We start from the raw sequence: 25161 nt of genomic DNA, 5'->3' as shown, positions 1-25161 counted from the left end.
TTCAAAGACAACCATTATCCTTATTTCTATCACAACAGATGAATTTTGTCTGTTCTGGAATTTCATAAAAATGCAGTCACCTGGTATCTAGTTTTTTCTCTGTCTGACGTCTTTCACTCATCTGCTTTTGGAGATTTATCCTTTGTGCACATAGCAGTATTCTTGAACTCTTTTTTAGATTAAAAATTTAAAGAGTGATGAGTGATCACTGGCTGTTGGTATGCATTTTGGCAGTATTCTGTCCTTTTAAAAAATAACCACATGTTCTTAAAATAAAATCACATTTAAACAGAAACCATGTGTTCATGGAGATCTTTCTTACCAGACTTGGAACCGAACTTAACTACTTGTTTTATCCACCATAAACAACGTTCTATTTACCTGAGGGTAGGCCTGGTGTTTGGAAATAAATAAGCAGTCTCTATTGGACATGCTTTGTAAACTTGGTCCTATTAAACAATGACAACTGAAATAAGAGGCTTTCAAAATAGGAGAAATAGTTACAAATAGCCCCCCTTTGTTTTCTAACTTACCAAACTTTGAAAACAAGCTTTCTTTCAATTATGCTTTTGCTTTTTCAACATGGACATGCAAAGATCACTTGAGAATAAAATATTCCATTTATCTGTGGAATAGTTCAGGCCCAAACAGCTGTCATGTAAAGCTCTGATAGCAAAAAAAAAAAAAAAAAAAGTCAGTATGTCTGCCTCCAGTTGTGGAGGGATTTACGACAGAACAGATTTTCATTTTCTCGAGTTTCAAAATGCATCTTACTTTCATAAATTCACCCTGGTACAACTGAATGTCTGAGTCAGAAAAGCTAAAACAATTTTGTTAGAAAAGAAAATGGGAAAAGGGTCTAGGGGTAAGTTCCTCACTCTGTTCTGCTAGATAAGATGTCCAATTTAGAAATCATACAAGCTTATATGTTTTCAAAGTAGGATGTCTGTTTCCATCATTAAGGTTACATAAAGAGAGAATACATTTGAACAGCAAGTAATGACAATTCTGGAGAGATATAAAAATAAAGGACTGTCTTCCAATATCAAAGTGATTTCTCTAACACAAAGCAGTTAATGACTGTGCTTTGTTCAATGTGGCTTAATCTATATAACTCTTGAACATGTTCTGATAAAAGCCTTTTCTTGATTAAACATTGATATTGGACATGCTCATTGACAGAAGTTTCTTTAACACCTAACTTCAAAGTAATCTTTTTGACACCATAGAAGATGCAATCTATCGCCTGCCTTAGAGAAAGTTACAATTTAATTACAGTGATGAAATAGTCATAAAAAAAATTTTTGTGGCAAGATGAGATCTAAATAGTTGTATGCTAGAATAACAAAGGAGTTTTGCATAAGGTGAGAGTTCTTCCCCAGCTGCAGGGGATTGATAAACATTTTGGAAGACAAAAATCTAAGTAAGTTAGGGTTGACCAAAAAAAGCTAATAAGAAAATCTGTTAGAGTACTGTTAGAGTCGTATTAATTTTAATACAACAAAATAGGACTCTAAAAGGATATGCCACATACTACTATACAGTGGGCCCTGTGTATGCATGGGTTCTGCATCTACGGATTCCGCCAACCAGATCCAGTAGGCTGACCCTACGCCACCATTTTATTTAAGAGTCTGAGCATCTGTGCATATTGGGATCTAATGGGGGTTCTAGAATCAATTCCTCATAGACACAGAGGATAACTGTTATTTTACCTAGTTTGATGGATGAGTTTCAGAAAACTTATTTTCAGACATTTCAAGGAGAGGACTATTAAACAATTTCTTTCTTTCTACACTAAACACGGTAGTCCGTTTCTTTTCACTCTCCAGGACGGCAGGCTGGAGGTCCCCTCCCTCCCGCTCTTGCCCTTCTCAGCTGTCCTAACATGCTGTGCCTCCGCTGTCTTGGTTCTCACAGAGATGACCCCGGGGGTAGCAGCTACACAGCCTGAGTTTAGCTTTCCCGACTCTCCTTCACCCTTCCCTAGTTATCACAACAAAGGCTTGTGTTTTGTGTAGTCTGGTTTAGGGTAGCATGAGTACGCGAGTATTCCATCACCATGAGAAGAGCAGACCTCAGAAATTCACTGATCCCAGGATGAGATGCACATGGAAGGGACTTGAACCCAACCGCAGCTTGTGAAAACATCTGAGTGAGGACAGTGAGTCCCTGCCCTTATAAAGTGTCTGTGTTTGTATAGCAGGGCTAGAGTGAAATATTGTTATTAATGCATTTGCTTAAGTCAGACAGTCCAGTGGCTTTTCTAAGAGTCAGACAAGTTTCATGCTTACTTAGATCAGCTGACATACATTAGGCAAAATTACAGATATCTGTGCTTCGAGGCTTGCTAAATCTGTATAATGATTTGAGGGTGCTTTGAACTGTTACATCCAATCCCAAATTTGAGATGCCATGTGACCCACTGTCAGGTGGAGATACAGAAAAGTAAAGTGGACGGTAAGTAGGTATAACTATCACAACCAAACTTTTCCTGCGTAATTACAGATGATATTTTCAATTGCTGAGATTACACCTGTCTACACTCATGTGTTAAAGCATGGAGGAAGACTGAGTTGCTTTTGCCATCGATAATTAATTGACTAATTATTAGCTTATGAAGAGAAAGTGAGCTTTTTCTCTTATTTTGTCCTAGACAACATTATTCATGAGTTAAAGACAATTTTTTTCATTTACTAAGTGAGCTCTACAGATAATCTACACATTAAAATTTAAGCAGTGAAAAAAAATTAAAAAATAAAAAATAAAATTTAAGCAGTGATAAATGGATGCACATAAACACCAAGCTACATAAGAATAAAGATGGGCCATTCACTAGACTAGCTGTAAATGGTGTTTCCATCTGCTCAGAGTAGAACATGGATAAACTTTAGGAAGAAATGGGGAAACATTTGTTAGTATGCAAAAAAAAAAAAAAAACAGGAAGGAATTGCAAAAGAGGCTTTAACAGAAAACACACTGGGTCTGGTTCCTGTTGTTTTTAAATAAAAAGATATTCTAGACATAATACAAGCTCTGGTCAAAAAAGGGGCAAATCCAAGTCCCTGCTATATGATAATCCAAGGGTTACAAAGCAACACAAACGCTGTCTGTGCTTTCCTTCTTTTGCTGTGGAGCAAGAGTGACAATCACAGCAGATAACTTACAACAAATGGAAATGGCATTCTTGATGAAAAAGGATTAAAGATTAATTAAACTTGTCAAGTTCTTTTGGGGGCTTCCCAGGTGGAACAGTGGTAAATAATCTGCCTGCCAATGCAGGAGATGTAAGAGACATGGGTTTGATCCCTGGATTGGGAAGATTCCCGGAAGAGGAAACAACAACCCACTCCAGTATTCTTGACTGGAGAATTCCATGGACACAGGAGCCTGGCAGGCTCCCATGGGGAGGCAAAGAGTTGGAAACGACTGAACACACATACAGAAGGTTTTCTTGGGATAAGATCTACATGATAATGTATAAGGAAAATTCTGGAATGGAATACTTTACAGGAAGAGATTTCAATTTTATGTAAAGCAGAAATAACCTCTTCAAACTAAGGACAGGGGAGCTAACTAAATAAGGAGGTCTGCAGACCATCCAGTAAAGATGCTAGTATTTACCCAGACAGCACAAAGTAGGCTGCATTAGCTATTTTTCTCTTCCACTGGACTAGAAACAAAACAACGTGAACTGAGACACTCAGAAAAATCCCTCCTAGGAATAAAGGCTGGGTAGATCCCAGAACTCTCCAACACACTGGAGTTGAGTTTCTACTATGTGCCAGGCACCGCACTCCATCCCAAGTGCAAAGTGATAGACTTATGTAACTTACAGATGCATGACCATATACATTTTTGTACGTACATATGTGCTCCAAGGAGACACAGCTCAACAAAATTACTCAGGACATAAAACACCCTCCCAGAAGGATTACATACCCTTACCCTTCATACCAACATACCAGGAGAAGGATCTACAGTCTCCTACTTTTGCATAATGCAATTTGAGTTGGGGTGTCCAAGTGGCACTTTCAACACAACATGTCTTAAACTGTGATCATCATCCTCATTTCTATCTTCTGTATTTTGTATCACTGTTATCAATATCATTCATCAAGTTAGCTATATCTTAAATCAGGGAACCCTCATCACCTCCCCTTTTCTTAGTTACCACATATCCAACTAGTCACCAAATATTTTCCATTTTTTTCTGCTATCTCACGATTCTGCCCCCTTCTCACCATTTCTACTGCTGCTAATAACAAAAAATGATGTTACTTTCAAAGCTTTTAATGGTTTCCCAGTACTTTCAGGAGATAAGCCAGCTTTCTCTACATGGAAGGCAAAACTTTTCAGTCACTTCCCTACTTATGAACAGATGCATGCAATGCTTGCTTCTTTCTTCTCCTCCTAGGCTTCTGAGTCCCAAAGCATCACTGGGAATTTGTGTATTCTGACCTCACTAAAATCATTACCTTTCCTCCTGCCCACTCTTTTATGCATACAGTTTTTTGGCTTAAGCATTAATAATAAAAAATAAATGTCTCAAACCTCCAGTTTATCCCACCCCCCTTTAAGACTTGGTTGCTTTTTTAAAATGCATACTTATAGTACTTAGTGTACAATATTGTAATTTTATATCTTGTTTATTAAATTCTGAACACTTTCAGGGTTTTAAATCTCTATAGTTCTGGTGATGAGCACACTGTTAAAGGGGCCATAGATAAGAAATGAAGCTACACACGTACACGCAAAGTAAATAGGAACAGATGGAACCAGTTGGGATCGAGATGGAGGTGAATCTGACCTCCAACAGACCCTGAGTCTCATTATATGTTGATTTTACTACATGAGCACATTAAATGACACACCTCCCAGTGGCCAAGACCAGATATTAAAGATCAAAAAAGGATAAAAAGAAGGTGGGCACCCGACTTCCTCAGGGAAAAAGCCCTTCTCCTTCCCTGATGGACGAATGCATATGCTGTCCCCCCATCATTATTAGCCTCCCTCTTCCTCCTCTTGTCTTTACTTTTAAAATTAAATCACTCTCACCAGAAACGGGCAAGGAGTTAATGTGAACTTACTTCCCTACTTTACATGTCTCCATCCTTCGGCCACTGAATTAAAGCTTTTGCTGTGTTGACCTCAGTTATTCACCTACTGGAAGAGAATGGAAAAAGAACCCTGCCCTGCCAAGGAAGAGACCCTCAGCCAGGCTAGGGCATGAGCAGTGTCCATACAACCAAGTTCAGTAATAATACCTGGGTCAGTCATATTGTACAAATGAATGAATAAGTATAAATATATCTGTAGATCATGCACTGATTCTGATTTTTAGGAAATATTGTTATGGCTGAAAAAGATAGTATATTGTACTTTGCTTATATATTTATATTAAATATATAAATGTTTATATATTTTAAAATAAGATTGATAAATGTAATCAACATTGAGGAATGAGTATGATCAATTATAGGTCTTAAAAGTTTTCTTAAAAGGCTTAGCCAAATTACACAATATTTGAGCACCACAGATAAATAGGTATATCTGACTTTCTAAATGTTCTCTTTCTTTGGTTTTACCTTATTCTAGGCCCCTCATCTCCAGTAGAAATTTGAATAACTTGCATACCTTTAAAAAACTGGTGACATAAGTTAAATCCTCCTCAAAAAATCACACTTCTGAAATGAAAATTATCATGTAATCATTTGACAATATAATTATTTTACTTACATAGTTCTAAGAGCTACACACAGAATAAGATCAAAGTTCCCTAAGAGGGCACACAATACTTCCAATTTGAATAGTGTAAGAAATTCCTGCTTCTCTTCAGTATTGTTCCTGTGCTCCAGACACCCCTAAACTTCCTTGAAGGATCATGTAACTTTATACCAGGCAAAGGCTGTTCTCTTGTCTTATCAAGACCCCCTGCTCAAATTGAGAACCCTGACTTCCCACTGTGTTTCAGGTCCCCCCAAGGAAGCAGGTATACTGCTGTTGTATGCAAACAATCTATATGCATATTTAATAGAATTTGCAACACATTATAATTTTTTGTTTGAAATCTGTTTCCTCCTTTAGCGGATAAACTTTCTGCTTTGGGAGCCTGTTTTATTCCTCTCTGTATCTTCTAAGTGCATTTCTTGGTGTGTGGTCCCCAGGAGATGCTTCACAGGACACAATTTATCCCAGCAACCAGAAGAAGGAAGAATGACAGACAGAAAATTCCACTTTTGCAGCTTTTGCTATAGGTTTAGGTATTGCGGATGCTTTTTAATACTGAAGAAAAATCACCCTGAGAAACAAATACCTATGTTTTAAGATGGGCTAATGCTTGCATTAAACCACCACTTTATGTCCCATCTTATTCACAACTAATGAATAGGTTAATTGTCCTGAATCTCAGGTCAGCAGAATAAGATGTGATTTACCTGAGCAGTATGAAAAGTGGTTTCTTTTCATAAATGAATGCAGCACAAGGGCCTGTTGTGCATATAATCCATGATACAGAAATAAACCCTCTGAAGAACTATTATCATAAATAGCATTATTAGGGATGAGCTGAACTTTTTTTTCAGCTATCGCTCAAAATGGATTTATAAAAACATAAAAGGTCTTTTGAACTTGGTGAAAACTTATTCCATTAGAAGCTGATGTGGTTATTATTGGATGTTTCCATATGACTGTCTTCCAGAGGCCCATGAAATTTTAATTTACTTGAAAAACTAAAATGCAGAGTTATTTGTTTTGACGTTTTTAATCACTTTTCCATTTAAAAGCTAAAGATAAGAAATTGCTGGGGAAAGTTATAAAAAAAAGTGTCAGTATGAACACAAAGAAATGAGAGATTTGTAAATAAAACTTCACATTATTAAAATGTCATTTAGTTGTAGTGTTTTTATTCCTTTTTTAGAACATGAAAACCATATAAACTGCTTTTGTTATTGCTGATTTAATAATACATTATTAACGTACTTAAAAAATCAATATAGTGTCCCACTACATAGCCACTAATTGAATTACTGATAATAAAAACATAAATATGTAATGTAAAAATCTGAATTGAAGTTTAATAATTTATAATGCCTTTTCTGATAAATACAGGCATTTATATTTGGTGGCATAAAAGGTATCTGAAACTCACTCACACCATTTATTTGTTTATATGTCTAGCCAAGTGCACTGAACATGTATATCGCTGTTTGGTGCAAGACTAGACTCCTGGGAAACAATGTGGAAACAGTATGTGGAATCCTGATTCTCAAAGAGCTTTTGTTAGTGATAAACAAGAAACAAAAATTGAAGGAAAGCAATCACACTTAAAAATAATAAAGATGGTAAAGAACCATACTGCAAAGCTACAGTAATCAAAATATCATGGTATTTGTACAAAAACAGACATACAGATCAAAGGAACAGAATAGAGAACTGGGAAATAAACCCTTCCACCTATGGTTAATCTACAACAAAGGAGACAAGAATACACAATGGAGAAAAGTCTCTTCAATAAACGACACTGGGACAACTGAACACTTACGTGTAAAGCAATAAGAGTAGAACATTCCCTTATACCATATACAAAAATAAAATCAGAATGGCTCAAAGATATAAATGTAAGACCTGACCACCATAAAAGTCTAGAAGAAAACATGGGCAGAACACTCATGCCATGACATAAATCATAGCAATAGTATTTTGGATGTGTCTCCTAAGACAAAAGAAATAAAAGCACAGATAAACAAATGAGATTTAACCTAAAAGCTTTTGCACAACCAAGGAAACCAGAAACAAAATGACAAGACCACCCATGGGATGGAAGAAAATATTTGTTAATGATAAGACCAACAAGGGGTTAATATCAAAAATTTATACACAACTCATAAAACTCAACAACAGGAAAAAAAATAATAACACCACCAACAAAGAATCCAAGAAATGGTCAGAAGACCTGAATAGCTATTTTCTCAAAGAATACAGATGGGTCAGCAGGCACACAGAGAGCCACTCAGTCAGCATCACTGATGACCATGGACATGCAGAGGACAGCCGCCATGAGCAGCATGTCAGTGGGACACGAGATTCATCTTTAAGTATATTAATAATGTCACATTAAATAAGCAATAACAAACATGGTTTATATGCTTTTCATGTTCTAAAGAAGTAATAAAAACTGCAACTACATGACAACTTGAAAATGTAAAGCATTACCTAAAGTATTATCCCAGACCTGTCAGAAAGGCTACTGTCAAAAAGTCTACAAATAACAAGCGTTGGCAATGATGTGGAGAAAAGGAACCTGTGCACACTGTTGGTGGAAATGTAAACTGGTGCAGCCACTACGAAAACAGTGTGGAATTTTTCTCAAAAAACTGAAACTAGAACCACCGTGTAATCCAGCAACTCCACTCCTGGGTATATACTCAGAAAAAATGAAAACACTCATTCAAAAAGACACACACACACCCCAATGTTCACAGCAAGATACAGAAGCCATACAAGAGCCAGGATACAGAAGCAACCCTACTGCCCATCAACACACAAATAGAGAAGATGTAGTATATATAATGAAGTATTAGCCACAAAAATGAAGGAAATTCTGCCATTTGTAGCAAGGAGGATGTATCTAGAGATTATTATGCTTAATACAATAAGTCAGAGAAAGACAAATATGGTATGATGTCACTTATGTGTGGAATCTAAAAAATAATACAAATGAATGTCATAGTAAATCAGACTCACAGACACAGAAGACAAACCAGTGGTTCTCAGCGGGGAGAGGGAAGTGAAGAGGAGCAAGTTGGGGTATGGGATTTAAAGACACAAACTACTCTGTGTAAAACAGATAAGCAACAAGGGTATGTTGTCCAACAGAGGGAATGACAGCCATTATCTAGTATAACTTGTAATGAGTATAATCTGTAAAAACACTGAATCACTTCGGTGTATATGTGAAACTAATATAATACTATAATCAAATATACCTCAAAAAGAGGAATGCTAAAGGAAATAAACAAAGTTCAATAACAGAAAATAGAGGTTAGCCTTGAGTAGAATGCTCAGAAAGAATGACTTGAAAAAGTGCCTCAAATCTGGAGAATGAAAAGAAACATGATATAAGTGCATTTACAGAAGGTACTGACCTTTACCAAAGTTACATTTGTTTCCAGGCAGGCTAACTTTTTATCTTCCCTTTTCAGTATCATCTCCCTCCTGATTATTTCTGTTACACTATTCACACCAAAATCGGTTCTCAGGGAAAAAGATGCAAAACTTCTTCTGGAAGCATTTTAACAGGGAGTTAAAACCCCTGTTCATCACAATGGAGAGAAATAATGTTCTAAAACTAATGTTTCTGGAATCACGTGCTTAACACACTTTGGAGATCTGCAGGTGGGGTGGGAGGACCTTCTTGGCCACCCAGAAATGAGATCAAAGAGGCAATAACTAAAAGTCATTCTTGTTGACAATTTCTTGAAGATCGATATTTTTTTTTTCCTCTTGTAATTAGCAGGATACTAAAGACCTATGCCCAGAAGCAAATGGAGCGTGGAGCCAGGTGTGTTTATGATCTGAGTTTTACTGCAGAGGAAGAGTAGACACGGAAGCAGACACAGTTCTTCTTGTAATAGGGAAGGGCAAATTTGACTCCACATTGAATCTCTTTAACTTTAACCTCTATATTCTACAGCCTTTGCTGCAAGCTAATTACTAAAGGGATACAGCTTGTAGCTTAAAGTACACACAATAGCCCATCTCTGGGAGCCCCGTCTCCCATGCCTGAATACTAAGTTAAAATACCTGTTTAAGTACAGCATCTGTGAAATTTCAGAGATGAGAACCAGGCATTCATTTCTGCATTTATTTCCCTCCTGAAGTGTAGGCGTTGAATTCTCTTAAATGATCACAGAAACTTTTGGGGATTCATTGATTTGTTCAATATCAGAATTGGCAACTGAACATGATTTTTAGTTTAGGCCAAAACATGTATTTGAGAGGCCAAAAGATATTGTCTCTTAGGTCAAAAAAACTATGTTTCTCTCTTTTTTTTTTTTTTTTTTGTGGTGCTCCCTATGAGTCTAAACACCACATTTCTCCTTTCTCGGAGAATCAGCTGGTTCTATCTTAGATTCTACCAAGTGGGAGCTAGAGGAAGACTGTGAGACAGAAGGAAAAAAGGAGCTGGTTCCTTCTTTAGTTCGCTGTTCTCAGGGGTGCCACACACGTGTCTCTTTACCTGTGTGCCTGTAACTGGTACCAGTAGCACCTGGTTACCACTTCTGGATTTTCCCATACCCTGAGACCTGTCAGCACACACTGGTAGGCATCTGTACTTAGATGACCAATCCTGATCCTGAGAATCCTTCTTCCCATCTCAACAGGTATCAACAAAGCTGGGCAACATTTCCTCCTTTCCCATTAATATATGCACTGCTAGCATACATGGTTCATTTTATGTAGAATGTAGTACGTTTTATCAAATATATCACAAGAATGCATTTATATGAGCATGCACATGACAGCCTTGACAGGATATAATGCATATTATTTACCATATTTAATTACGCATAATATTGTCCCCATGAACATTCTTTACTAATGGTTATTCATGTATTTACAGAAGGTATTAAATCCTTAGTGATAACTTGTATGTTCTATTAATTAAATCCCTCTCAACATTCAACTCATTTATGCAGAAGTCTGATTTCTAGTTCTACAAGAGCCCTCCTCCAAACCTCTGTCTTCTAATAACCCAATGTCTTCCCTGCATTTCTCAAGAATTACTATACTTGTGTTTCCTCAGTAGCATCCTTTTGCTTTTTTTTTTTTTTTTTTTTAAGTCTTCCAATAGGAAAAGGAGTACATCAAGGCTGTATACTGTCACCCTGCTATTAAACTTATATGCAGAGTACATCATGAGAAACGCTGGTCTGGAAGAAGCACAGGCTGGAATCAAGATTGCTGGGAGAAATATCAATAACCTCAGATATGCAGATGACACCACCCTTATGGCAGAAAGCAAAGAACTAAAAAGCCTCTTGATGAAAGTGAAAGAGGAGAGTGAAAAAGTTGGCTTAAAGCTCATCATTCAGAAAACAAAGATCATGGCATCTGGTCCCATCACTTCAAGTCAAATAGATGGAGAAACAGTGGACACAGTGGTAGACTTTATTTTTTGGGGCCTCCAAAATCACTGCAGATGGTGACTGCAGCCATGAGAAAAAAAGACGCTTACTCCTTGGGAGAATAGTTATGACCAATCTAGATAGCATATTAAAAAGCAGAGACATTACTTTACCAACAAAGGTCCGTCCATTCAAGGCTATGGTTTTTCCAGTAGTCATGTATGGATGTGAGAGTTGGACTATACAGAAAGCTGAGCACCGAAGAACTGATGCTTTCGAACTGTGGTGTTGGAGAAGACTCTTGAGAGCCCCTTGGACTACAAGGAGATCCAACCAGTCCATCCTAAAGGAAATCAGTCCTGGGTGTTCACTGGAAGGACTGATGCTGAAGCTGAAACTCCAATAATTTGGCCACCTCATGTGAAGAGCTGACTCATTTGAAAAGACCCTGATGCTGGGAAAGATTGAAGACGAGAGGAGAAGGGGACGACAGAGGATGAGATGGTTGGATGGCTTCGCTGACTCAATGGGCATGGGTTTGAGTCAGCTCTGGGAGTTGGTGATGGACAGGGGGGCCTGGCGTGCTGCAGTCCATGGGGTCGCAAAGAGTCGGACACAACTGAGCGACTGAACTGAACTGAATGTCTATTTAGTCATTCTCTCTCTTGAAGTTTCTTAGATGAAATAACTAGATGGTTCTATTTCCTCACTAGACTCTGACTGATAGAACAACATACAATGAATTGATGGCGTCATCTAAACACATCATAACACATCACGTATCATATCACAGACATAGTTTCTAATATTTATAATATTTAAAACATTCAGTAATTAGCCATTTTAAAAGTTCTTGAAACAAGTGTGATTTTAGAAGTTACTGGTTTCAAATAAAAAAAAAATTTTGGAAGGCAGTTGAAAACAGTTCTCCATTTTAGTGCGTCATGTACATTTTATTTCAATTTACCAGAAGTGTTTGTGTGAGAACAGAATCAGTTATATTTTCTTAGCAACTAGAATGTGAAAAGTAAATGTGAAAGTTGCTCAGTTGTGTCCGACTCTGCGACCCCATGGACTGTATAGTCCATGGGATTCTCCAGGCCAGAATACTGGAGTTGGTAGCTGTTCCCTTCTCCAGGGGATCTTCCCAATACAGGGATTGAACCCAGGTCTCCCGCATTGCAGGTGGATTCTTTACAACCTGAGCCCCTAGGGAAGCCTAAGGATATTGGAGTAGGTAGCCTATCCCATCTCCAGCAGATGTTCCCGACCCAGGAATCGAACTGGGGTCCACTGCACTGCAGGTTTACCAGCTGAGCTACCAGGGAAGCCCAACTAGAATATAGGGATAATTAATATAAAACTTAGGAATTATTTTAAAGTCAGTAATTATTGTCAATATGGTGAGCATATACAATTTCTTATGATAGTTAATATAGATCAACAAAACTAACTTTAAATCCATTCATCTGCTGATGGGCATATAGGTTGCTTCCATGTCCTGGCTATTATAAACAGTGCTGCGATGAACATTGGGGTGAGCGTGTCTCTTTCAGATCTGGTTTCCTTGGTGTGTATGCCTAGCAGTGGGATTGCTGGGTCATATGGCAGTTCTATTTCCAGTTTTTTAAGGAATCTCCACACTGTTCTCCATAGTGGCTGTACTAGTTTGCATTCCCACCAACAGTGTAAGAGGGTTCCCTTTTCTCCACACCCTCTCCAGCATTTATTGCTTGTAGACTTTTGGATAGCAGCCATCCTGACTGGCGTGTAAGTGGTACCTCATTGTGGTTTATATACACCATGGAATATTACTCAGCCATTAAAAAGAATTCATTTGAATCAGTCCTAATGAGATGGATGAAACTGGAGCCCATTATACAGAGTGAAGTAAGACAGAAAGATAAAGACCAATACAGTATACTAACACATACATATGGAATTTAGAAAGACGGTAACGATAACCTTATATGAAAAACAGAAAAAGAGACACAGATGTACAGAACAGACTTTTGGACTCTGTGGGAGAAGGCGAGGGTGGGATGTTTCGAGAGAACAGCTTTGAAACATGTATATTATCTAGGGTGAAACAGATCATCAGCCCAGGCTGGATGCATGAGACAAGTGCTCGGGCCTGATGCACTGGGAAGACCCAGAGGAATCCGGTGGAGAGGGAGGTGGAGGGGGGAACGGGATGGGGAACACATGTAACTCCATGGCTGATTCATGTCAATGTATGACAAAAACCACTACAATATTGTAAAGTAATTAGCCTCCAACTAATAAAAATAAATGGAAAAAAAAAGAAAATTAAAAAAAAAAAAACTACTTTAAAATGATTTTAAATTCTAGGTGAAAATCAACTTTTCTTAAATGGCTAATCCAATCTAGAACAGGTTCAAAGCTTTCATGATTTTGTACAACCTAGCAGATCACTCCTTGCCAAACTTTCTTTTAACTAAAAAAAAAAAAAGAAAAGAAACTTAATCGCAAACTTGCCCCTAGCTACTCATTTTTATACACTATTTCCCATATGATGTTTGCAATCCTGATCTGCAACTTGTGATCTTATTATCTTTCTCAATTAAAACCACACTGTGGAGAAGTCTTTTGGAGTCTTTTGGAGAAGACTCTTGAGAGTCCCATGGACTGCAAGGAGATCCAACCAGTCCATCCTAAAGGAGATCAGTCCTAGGTGTTCACTGGAAGGACTGATGCTGAAGCTGAAACTCCAATACTTTGGCCACCTCGTGCAAAGAGTTGTCTCATTGGAAAAAACCCTGATGCTGGGAGGGATTGGGGGAAGGAGGAGAAGGAGATGACAGAGGATGAGATGGCTGGATGAGATGGCATCACCAACTAGATGGACATGAGTTTGAGTAAACTCCAGGAGTTGGTGATGGACAGGGAGGCCTGGCGTGCTGCGATTCATGGGGTCGCAAAGAGTCGGACACAACTGAACGACTGAACTGAACTGACACAAGTGTTCCCTCTTCCACCCCACATAATGCTCACTGCTTCTCTTATCAAGATCTCTGATCTCTCATCTCAGTTGGCTTCTCTGGTAGCTCAGATGGTAAAGAATCTGTCTACAATGCAGAAGACCTGGGTTCCATCCTTGGGTCAGGAAGATCCCCTGGAGAAGGGGATGGCTATTCACTCCAGAGTGCTTCCAGTGATAAGGAACCTGTCTGTCAATGCAGGAAACGCAGCAGATGCCAGTTGGATTGCTGAGTTGGGAAGATCCCCTGGAGAAGGAAACGGCAACCCATTCCAGTATTCTTGCCTGGAGAATCCCATGGACAGAGGAGCCTGGAAGGCTATGATCCACGGTGTCGCCAAGAGTCCAGACATGACTGGAGGACTACCAAACAAAAAAATAATAATCTTATCTCTTGTCCTGATGGTGGTATCCATCGGATGGACTTGATTCTCTGTCCTTATCTGACTTGAGATTCCAGGAATAACACACATGGTGGATCACTGCCTTCTTGAAACAACTTCTTTATTTTCTGAACACCACATTTTCTTAGCTATCCTTGACTCCTCTCCTTGTCCTATGCTGGAAGGGTCCCACCCTCCGGGCCATGGACCAGTACTTCCTGTCAGATCAGCAGTGGCATTCAATTAGAAGTAAAGTGCACAATAAATGTAATGTGCTTGAATCATCCTGAAATCATCCACACCACTCCTGATCCAGGAAAAAACTGTCTTCCATGAAACCGGTCCCTGGTGCCAAAAAAGTTGGGGACCACTCCTAAATGGAGTATATAATCTCTCAGGAAATTAACTTCAAATTGATTTAAAGTTCTCCACACTATAACCTCTGAGCTCACCTGGATGTTAACAGTTCTCGGTGTTTTTATAGCTAGTCCATGTATTTACTTTGTATCTCTTCAACTATATTATAAATTATTGGAGATCCTGACTCTGTCTTCTTTGTTTCCATATGAACAAGATGAGTAACAATAACATAATAAAATAGCACAGACTGATATATGAGCCAGAGACTCTTCTAACCACTTCATATTTACTTCTCATGGCCAACATGAGAGGTATACAGTATTATCACCATCAGTTCTACAAATTGGGAACCTGCGACACGGTTTAAGGAGTTGAAGGGGGCAGAACATACGGTAGATTTGAATTCTGGCATTTAGGTTCTAGAGTCCAAGTTCTTGATTACAACACACTGATCCCTATCTAATTCTCAATACACATCAATTATGTAGGTAAGTGGAAGGCAGAAGACAGAAAAAATGAATAAGTAGATGACTTTCTGATTATAAAATGTTTGAATGTGAATAGATTAATATCTGGTTTTCTGAAGGAGAATTCACCTCCTGTGTACACAAGTCAACACTGTTACCACAAACTGTTTCTGCTGGGTGCTGGTCTCAACTGCAACATCGTCTTGATCACTAAATTCAAGACAGATATTTGAGGGCATAATATATGATGCTTCCTACCGTTTCCCATGGACAAAGTTCAGGGTAACACAGCTTTTCCATGGTTGCATCAGGGAAAAGAAATTTGGATCCAAAAGTACATCCAAAATTCAAAATTAACAAGAGAGGCTTCCCAAAGACAGTTCCATTTCCAAATTAGTAAGAGGATGCCAAAGGAAGACCCAGCTGTTCTTTCCAGCTCTGCACTCCAGTGGTGACCATTCAGCAGCTGTGAAAACACTGGAGCAACATGCGAAAAAAAGAAAACAAATCCCTGAAAAGAGCCATTGTTTTGTTGTTTGCTTTGCAAACCAAACAGACTACCAAATACAAACCAAATAAAATCTATGTTTTATATGTGCATTTTATTTTTACCCTTTAGAAACTGCTTTATGTAAAATTAGTGGCAGAGAAACAAAACAATTGTGTTCATGCAGGTGAAACTGAAGAGTGAAAATACTAAACTTAGGGCTCAAAAATAGACTTTTGCCTGAAATATCTTAACAGGATATAACTATTTGAGTTATCTCTATTAACAGAAATTATTTCAAGGTGTCAGTTGGTAAGTACATTTTATACTTGATTATATTTGGTTGTTATTATACAATAGCCTGCATGCTACAGATATATACCGACTTTATTATCAACTTACTGCCCATTTTTCATTGTTTTCTTACTGCTCAACCTTATGAAACAGTAATTCTATGCCTACTCATCATTTTCCTTACACCAGATTCTTCTTACTTACCCTTTGATTTACTGGATATCTCAACATTTTAGCTAGCTTTTGGAACTCCTGCTGCTTCTATATTTCTTTATTCCTTTCTTCCCTCTCTTCCTTCCTTCCTTTCCAGCATGGGGGACTAGAAAGTACAAGGTCTTAGGGAGAAAACCAAATTCATTTCAAGGACTAACTCTGCCACTTTAGAGCTTAGAGAATGGGTATGATCTTCATGAGCTTTGGCATTCTCCCTATAAAAGGACAATGCCTATTTCAGGGTTTTAGGCTTTGCTGTGCCCAGCATGTGAGGGAAAAATACATCAAGCCCCCAGTATCTGTCACAGAGTACCCCTCAGTAGCTTCTAGTTCTGTTCTTTCTCGTTGCTGCTTTTCATGAAACAACATTGTCTTGGTTGTTCTATTATGTTTACCTTCGAGTTCCTTTCAGGGTTTATCTCCTATCTCCTTCAATAGTCATTCCAAATAGGCTCAATGAATTTTCCTTATAGTAAAATCTCATTATTCATGTATTTTTACCTATTAAAATTTCATCATTTTGAGTATACTTATTGTGAATTCTGGGCTTTTGTGATAGGTCAGTTGGTAAATAATCCACCTGCAATGCAGGAGACCCTGGTTTGATTCCTGGGTCAGCAAGATCCCTGGGGAAGGGATAGGCTACCCATTCCAGTCTTCTTGGGCTTCCCCTGTGGCTCAGCTGGTAAAGAATCTGTCTGCAATGTGGGAGACCCGGGCTCGATCCCTGGGTTGGGAAGATCCCCTGGAGAAGGAAAAGGCTACACACTCCAGTAATCTGGCCTGGAGAATTCCATGGACTGTATAGTCACTGGGGTCACAAAGAGTCAGACACGACTGAACAACTTTCACACATTGTAAATTCTCATCAGAGGTGGCAAGAAGCTGGCTGAACAAGGAGTGGTCAGTACTAATAATATAATAAGGAATATTAAATAAACAAACATATCATACAAGCTATAAGGGAAATAAGTAAAACTATATGATAAAGAGTAATGGTTATTAAATTTATATTCAGATATAAAAGATAATATATGAGTCAGGTCTAGCTGGGACAGGAAAAACTTAAAGTACAAAGGTCCTACAAATGAAAAGAACTTGATTAGTCAAGCAATGTAAATACAGGCAAGAAGGAAGAGCTGAGTTTGGAGACGTAGCTTAGAAGCCAGATCGTAGAAGGTGTAATAAGCTATGGTAAGAAAGTTAGGGTTGAAACTCTGCAGGATTTCTTCTCAGGGAGTACCATGATCTGATTTTTAAATGATCTCCCTGGCTACTGTCTGGATAACAGAGTAGCTAGATGATTTGTTGTTGTTCAGTCTCTAAGTCCAGTCCAACTCGGCGACTCCATGGACCGCAGCACACCAGGCTTCCCTGTCCTTCACCGTCTCCCTGAGTTTGCTCAAACCCATGTCCACTGAGTCAGTGATGCCATCCAACCATCTCAGATATACTAGATAAAAGGTTATAGAGCGGGTTTATAGACAGGGCACTGTTTATACCCTCAGTGTTTCAGCACATAAGAGGTACCCAAAGTGTATTAATGAATGAGTCAGAAAATAATGTGAGAGTTGGACTATAAAGAAAGCTGAACACCGAAGAAATGATGCCTTTGAACTTGGTGTTGGAGAAGACTCTTTAGACTCCCTTGGACTGCAAGGAGATCCAACCAGTCCATCCTAAAGGAATCAGTCCTGAATATTCATGGGAAGGACTGAGGCTGAAGCTGAAACTCCAATACTTTGGCCACCTGATGTGAAGAACTGACTCATTTGAAAAGACCCTGATGCTGGGAAAGATTGAGGGCAGGAGAAGGGGATGACAGAGGATGAGATGGTTGGATGGCATCACCGACTCAATGGACATGAGTTTGAGCAGGCTCTGGGAGTTGGTGATGGACAGGGAAGCCTGGCGTGCTGCAGTCCATGGGGTCACAAACAGTCAGACATGACTGAGCAACTGAACTGAGCTGAAAAGAACCTCAGGAAATAGCTTGTGTGTGCTTAGTCTTGTCCGACTGTGACTTTACGGACTTTGTAACCCACCAGGTTCTCTTTCCATGGAATTTTCAAGGCAAGAATACTGGAGTGGGTAACCATTTTCTCCTTCAGGGGATCTTCCCCACCCAGAGATTGAACCCATGTCTCCTGCACTGGGAGGCAGATTCTTTACCATTGAGCCACCTGGGCAAAGATTAGCTTAACTTCTGTAGCAGAGAAGACAACAGAAGTCCACATGCAGTGGGGAGGTGAGCCTGGACTCCCTTCCAGGCATTTCCAGGGAGTGTCACAGAAGAGATCGCTCAGCTTGGGCACTATTGACATTTGGTGCCAAATGCATACTTGTTTGGCAAGGAGGAAGGTTTGTCCAGTATTTTGTGGGATATGTAGCAGCATCTTTATCTTCTATCCTCTGGATGGCACCAGTGCATGCACACACACACATATACCCATCCCTCAATTTATCACAAGCAGAAATTTCTCCAGGTATTATCAAACATCGCCTCAGGTCAAAATCATACCCAGCTCAAGACCAGTACTTTAGAGGTTCTGTTCCTTAAGATGTCTTCTCTTCACCTCTCCATATTAATATCTACAGTCTCATTAACAGGAAAAAAAATGAACCAGAAAAGCCAGGAATCCTTATTATTATTACTTTTTTTCTTTTTTTTGGTAAATGCCCAAACGTGTCAGAAGCAGCAATGGAAGAAAGCAAGCACTTTATAAAAGTTCAGGATGAGCTAGAATTCTGACTTGGTTAATGTCATATCATCTTACTGATTAAATCTTTTCCCCTCTAAATCATTCAAACATGGCAAATGGAGGCATTATAGCACTCAATTTGAAACAGAATTATTGAATTTTAAGGTTTTTACGTCATTAAAAATTGATGCCTACACTCTCCCACACACCTATCACCTGCGTTCATTGCTGGAGATTCACTCTTTCACAGTAACACAGCTCACAACCTGTATTTTGTTGCCAGTACTGATGCCCATTGGCTGTTCTATGTAATAACGTGCACTGTGCATGACAGAGCTGCTCCAGGCAGTCAAAAACACATAAAGACAGAGAGCACCCTCTTTCTCTTTCAGTTTCCTAAGGGAAATAATTCTTATGGAGACTATCAAGGGTTTTATTTCCCTCATCAAGTTTTTTATGAACAAATCATTTGTTAGGCATGGCTGCAGGGCTGATTATCCTGCATGAAACAGAATACACAGCTCTTTGGTCAGAGAAGGTTAGGTGCATATCTGCCAGTGCATCTCCATGCGTGATCCGGGTCTCACATTGTCCTCTACGGCATTGCACCATAAAGGATACAGGAAAAGAGAAGTTGTTAGCTCTGTTCTTCCCATCACAGTGAATAAAGTGCGCTGGAAGAAGAGCAAGTATACACCATATGGTCCTCTGTGAACTTGGGAAAAATAGGTGCCTGTTCTGGGACTGGGATGAAAGGATGAAGGATGGTGGAGGTACCATTTATTCCTCCATGTCCATGTATGGTGTCTCCTATGAATTTACTCTGAAGTTTAGATTTTATCATTAAGCTATCCGATACAGAAAGGGCTAGTGACTGGAGCCAATAGAAGACATCAATAGAAGACTACACAATTTGATCATCCAAGACACCATTTCCCTTGGCAAAGCAAGTCAGACTAGCCTCCTACAACAAATGCAGGCTTTGCTTTAAGTGAGTATAGAACTGACTGGAGGTCAGAGGTCTTAAGAAGAAGGTTGAAAAAACATTGATTTCCTTATTTTCCTGTGGCTTTATCGTGTCAAAAGTATTCCCAAGACTGAAGAAGAGAATAAAGGTAAATTAATTTTAATCATGCACATTTCTACTCTTTTGTATTCTGTGTGGAGGAAAAAAATACAAAGGGAATATGACTAATTTCAAGGTTTTACTTCATGTCATGCTCCTGAGGATACATTTTTCAGCAAATGTAGGTATGTTTTTATTTTATTCATATAAGAGTTTACCCAGTACAGCTCTAGGCTTCAATATCCTAAAAAACAACTCTTGCTGCTATAAAAGTATCACATCAAAATTCAGGTCTTGATCAATTTCACACATATTAGCCTCCTACAGTTAAGCAATTATTTCCTTGAGATACTTGCAACTCTCATTTCACAATGAATTTGGTTCATATAAATTGATGAAGACAACAGAATTATAAAGTCACATTTGTAACATCTTGGTATCAGTTCATTAAAAAAGTCAATCAACTGGATATTTGGAAACATGCCACATATGAGTCATTGTGCTAGGCTCAGAGGTAGAGAGGCAGAATAAGAACAGGATTACTGTCCTCCAAAAGCTTTAGGAGATTAAACCTTTTCAACCAAGGCAGCCAAAACATCTGAACTACATAATATACAATGTCAGACAAATGAAAACAATAAAAATGATTTGAAATTTTAGAAGGATTTGAGGTCACCAAGGGATGAATGTTCAGCCTTTTTGTGGAAAACTCATGGGACTTAATCTTAAAAATTGAGGGCTTCATGGAAGATTTTCTAATGAAACTATGACATAGTGGAAGCAGTCGCTTTGGAATTTTCATCAAGAGGGACTTGTTTAGAGGTAGGAGGCAGAGAGAACAAGTTCACCACCACTGCCCAAGTGGAGCTCCAACAAAGAAATCAAAGATCTAAATATTCATCAGCTATTCTCTGCCAAGTGTTGTGAATTCTAGAAGTCCAGAAATGAGTGAGACATCACGATCGATAAGTGAGGATATTACAATTTAAGTTCTAGCAAGAAAAGTTATTGTTCAGGATATGAGATGCTCTGCATACTAGAGGATGGTAGATTACTCTCTGGGGTTTGAGAGGAAATGATACTAAGTTATTACTAAACGTTACGAAAACTGAATCTTCAAGGTTAAGTAGGAGTTGGCTGGGACAGCATATAGAGAAAGGGATTCTTGGCAGACAGTGGACAGAAGCCAGAGTTTATGGTGTAAAACAGGAGAAATGAAGCCAAATGACTCCAGCTGGGCTCAGTTAGTGCATACTCATAAAATTAGTATTCTTAGAAATGAGGACTTAAAGGTAATGGAGAAAAAAATCAAAGTATTTTCCTTGCATTTTAGAAATGTAAACTTGGATAATGCGAGAGAGAAATGAGAAACAGTAACGGAGAGTATTTAACAGGCTCGTGGGAGAATCCCAATGAGACATGAGCAGGGCATCTTTGGTGTGAGGTGCTGCATTCAACAAATATATCAGATGGGTCATATTCCACAATGCCTGGTCCTGGGTGAATGAAAGCCAGTCTGGGGGATGAATGTGAGAGGCTGCATGGTAGAATAGGCAATAGTACTGACTTCAGACTCATGTTCTAGACTCTTTTTCAAACTTTTCTTACTAGCTGTGATAGACTAGGTGAGTTATTCTGTCTCTATGCCTGTTTCTTCATCTATACAAGGCAGATGACAATAGCCATTATACTGAGGAGCTGTCAAATTAAACCACTTAATAATTTGTGCACATTATCTTTGTATAAACAGCAACTGAAACAGAGAAAGATCTCAATCAGTGTTAGCCACTGGGCAATCTGACTCCAGAGCTATATGCTTATAACTGCTATATCATAAAAACAGGACAATGATAAAAAAGAAGCACTCATTCTGGCAAGTAAGATGGCTTCACAATTTTCTCAAATGATCACTTTTTTGAACTAGGATAAGGAAAGTAGGATTTGGTCATCCTGGTGGCTCAGATGGTAAAGAATCTGCCTGTAATATGGGAGACCCAGGTTCGATCCCCGGGTCAGGAAGATCCCCTGGAAAAGAGAATGGCAACCCACTCCAGTATTCTTGCCTAGAGAATTCCATGGACAGAAGAGCCTGGAGGGGTCCATGGGGTCACAAAGAGACAGACACAGCTGAGAAACTAACTCAAAGGAAACAGATATATAAGGCACTTCCAAAGAACTGGTAGCACTTGTTATACCATTATATGTGCCAGGCAAAGAAGAAAAACAAAATTTGAATTTTCTCAAGGTTTTGAACTTGGATCCCAGAAGAATGATTTTACCATTGCTATATATGAGAAAGAAGGTTTCACAGTTGTATCTAATTCACAGGGTCACTGAAGCCATACGCATATTAATTCATTGTAAAGGATTTCGCACAGTGACAGGCCTGGTGTAAGCTCTCAGGAGTTATTAGTGATCATCATAAGACTTCACTGCATCTCAGGATGAGATGAGAGACACATCGGAACGATCCTGGAGTCCTATTTCTTGCAAACTCTTAGCTCCATATTAGAAAGCTGGACCAGCAGATCTGAGTTGGCACAGAGGAGAAGCAGGCTGATAGCAGCCACTCAGCTCCAGGGGCCTCCCTTTTCTAACAAGGCAGTTTTGTTTTGTTTTCACTACTTCTGCCATCATGACATAAAGCTTAAAAGTGCAGGCTCCTCTCTACTGGAAACTTGGCTATGGTGTCAGCCAACCATCTACGCCCAATCAAAGCTAAGGGCTTGGGGCATTGTATGTACTTTACTACTTCTCTGCTCATAGTTCTCTCCAAATCTCCCAATAAACTGTGTCGTATCTACATGCCAAGAACAACAGGCATTTGATGACAGTGGGAGGCAGAGATTTGGCATAGGTCTGTGCAGATATTGAAAGGGGCATTTCAGGTTGGGAGATAGTCGAAACTCAGGCCCACAGCGCTAGGCGCTATCTCTAGGCAATAGTGGGCTGTAGTCTACACTCAAATCAGAAATGGGAGGGTTAACATAAAATAGCACAGAGAGGGTGTGGAGAAAAGGGAAGCCTCCTACGCCACTGCTGGGAATGTAAACTGGTACAGCCACTCTGGAAAACAGTGTGGAGGTTCCTCAAAAATTAAAAATACAGTTGCCATATTTTCAGGGCATCTCACTCCTGGGCATATATTCAGACAAAACTATAATTCAGAAAGATACATACACCACTGTTTCATACCAGCACCATTGACAAGAGCAGGGCATCTTCAGGGCATCTCATTCCTGGGCATATATTCAGACAAAACTATAATTCAGAAAGATACATACACCACCGTGTTCATACCAGCACAATTGACAAGAGCCAAGACATGGAAACAACGTGCGTGTCCACCGACAGATGGATGGACAATAGAGATGTGATATACTGCATCTATCCATCTATAGCAGAATATTACTCAGTCATGGAAAATAATGAAGCAATGCCATTTGTAGCAACATGGATGACCTAGAGATTATCACACTAGCAAAGTAAGTCAGAAAGAGAAAGACAAATAACATACTGTATCACTTATATGTGGAATCTAAAATATGACACAAGTGAACTAATTAAAAAACAGACACAGACTCACAGACACAGAGAACAGACCTGCAGTTACGGGGGGGAAAGGGTATAGCGGGGGGAGGAAGTTGGAGTTTAGGGTTACCAGATGCAAGCTATTATATACAGAATGATAAACAACAAGGTCCTACTGTATAGCATAGGAAACCGTATTCAAAATCCTGTAATAAACTGTAATGTAAAAGAATATGTGTGTGTGTATATATATCTATATATATATATATATATCTGAGTCACTTTGCTGTATACCAGAAACTGAACAGGGCATTGTAAGTCAACTATACTCCAATAAAATAACTTAAAAAACAAAACCAAAAAAGCAAGGAATTTGAATGAGAGACAGGAGGACTGCTGGGAAGTCCGAGGGGAGCGTACAGGATTCAGGCGGGACAGTGGCAGAATAGTGAAATGTCTAGGGGGAACAAGAGCCCTGTGTCTGGACAGAGGCTCAGCAGTAGATATTTGATCTCTGAAATGATCCCAGAAAGAACAGAGGGGCTAGGAGAATGACTGTAAGATTACCAGCATCTTCCAGAAAACATTAGATGCTAATAATTAGTGCTACAGCAGAGATCTAGGCAGAGCTTTACCTGTAAAATTTAGATCTTAAGGTGTGAGAGGAAACAAGAAGTGGTGGGAGAAGAAAGGACTCAGACATTACTGAAGGAATTCAGTTATCAGAAGTAGGGTCTGTGCTTCAGTATCCATATGTTTGTTCTCTATGACTGTGTTTCTATTTCTGCTATGTAAGTAAGACCATCTATACCATATTTTTTCAGATTATTCATGTATCTGTTAATATACAGTATTTTTCTCTTTCTGATTTGCTTCGCTCTGTATGAGAGTCTGTAGGTCCATCCACGTCTCTGCAAATGACCCAGTTTTGTTCTTTAGGCTCCTGTGAAGTCAATTTCAGAGGTTCCCAGGTGGCTCTATGAAAATCAGCAGGGTTGCTCTCCCAAAGAGACTCATTTCCAAAACTAATTACAATAAAGTCATAGGTAAGCCAATGAGTCTAAATTCTTCACGGGTGGGATGGTTCAGATTGCTTAAATTCATCAAAGAAAAAGAAAGGTAGGTGACAGTCAGATATACTATCTCCTAGTCTGAATTTGCTGCTTGAATGAATTACCCATTCTCATCATGGGATTAACCAGGGATGTGAGAGTTTGGGTGGAGGTTCCAATCCACTGAGTTTGCTTTGCATTATTTTGGATTATGAAGGTAAATCTCTTGATTTTTTTCTATGCCAACACTATTTTTATCTTGTTAACTATTTAAAACAAAATTATACACTCAAGGGCAAAAATATCTACAGTTGATGTGGTGGTTAATTTCTTGTGTCCACTTGACTTGGCCATGGGGTACCCAGATGTTTGGTTAAACATTATTCTTGGACTTCCCTTGTGGTCCAGTGGTTAAGAATCCACCTGCCAATGCTGGGGACATGGGTTTCTCCCTGGTCTAGGAAGATTCCCCATGC

General features: G+C 39.0%; 1 protein-coding gene across 1 annotated transcript in view; it reads right to left on the bottom strand.

The window, feature by feature from the left end:
* CNTNAP2 (contactin associated protein 2) overlaps positions 1–25161 on the bottom strand; it is a 2213955-nt gene that overhangs the window by 1192240 nt on the left and 996554 nt on the right. The gene's annotated exons all lie outside the window — the stretch shown is intronic.

Source organism: Dama dama, chromosome 18 (assembly GCF_033118175.1).
Source record: "Dama dama isolate Ldn47 chromosome 18, ASM3311817v1, whole genome shotgun sequence".
NCBI lineage: Eukaryota > Metazoa > Chordata > Mammalia > Artiodactyla > Cervidae > Dama > Dama dama.
The sequence above is the reverse complement of the archived record's forward strand: the minus strand, read 5'-3'. Positions and strand labels throughout refer to the sequence as shown.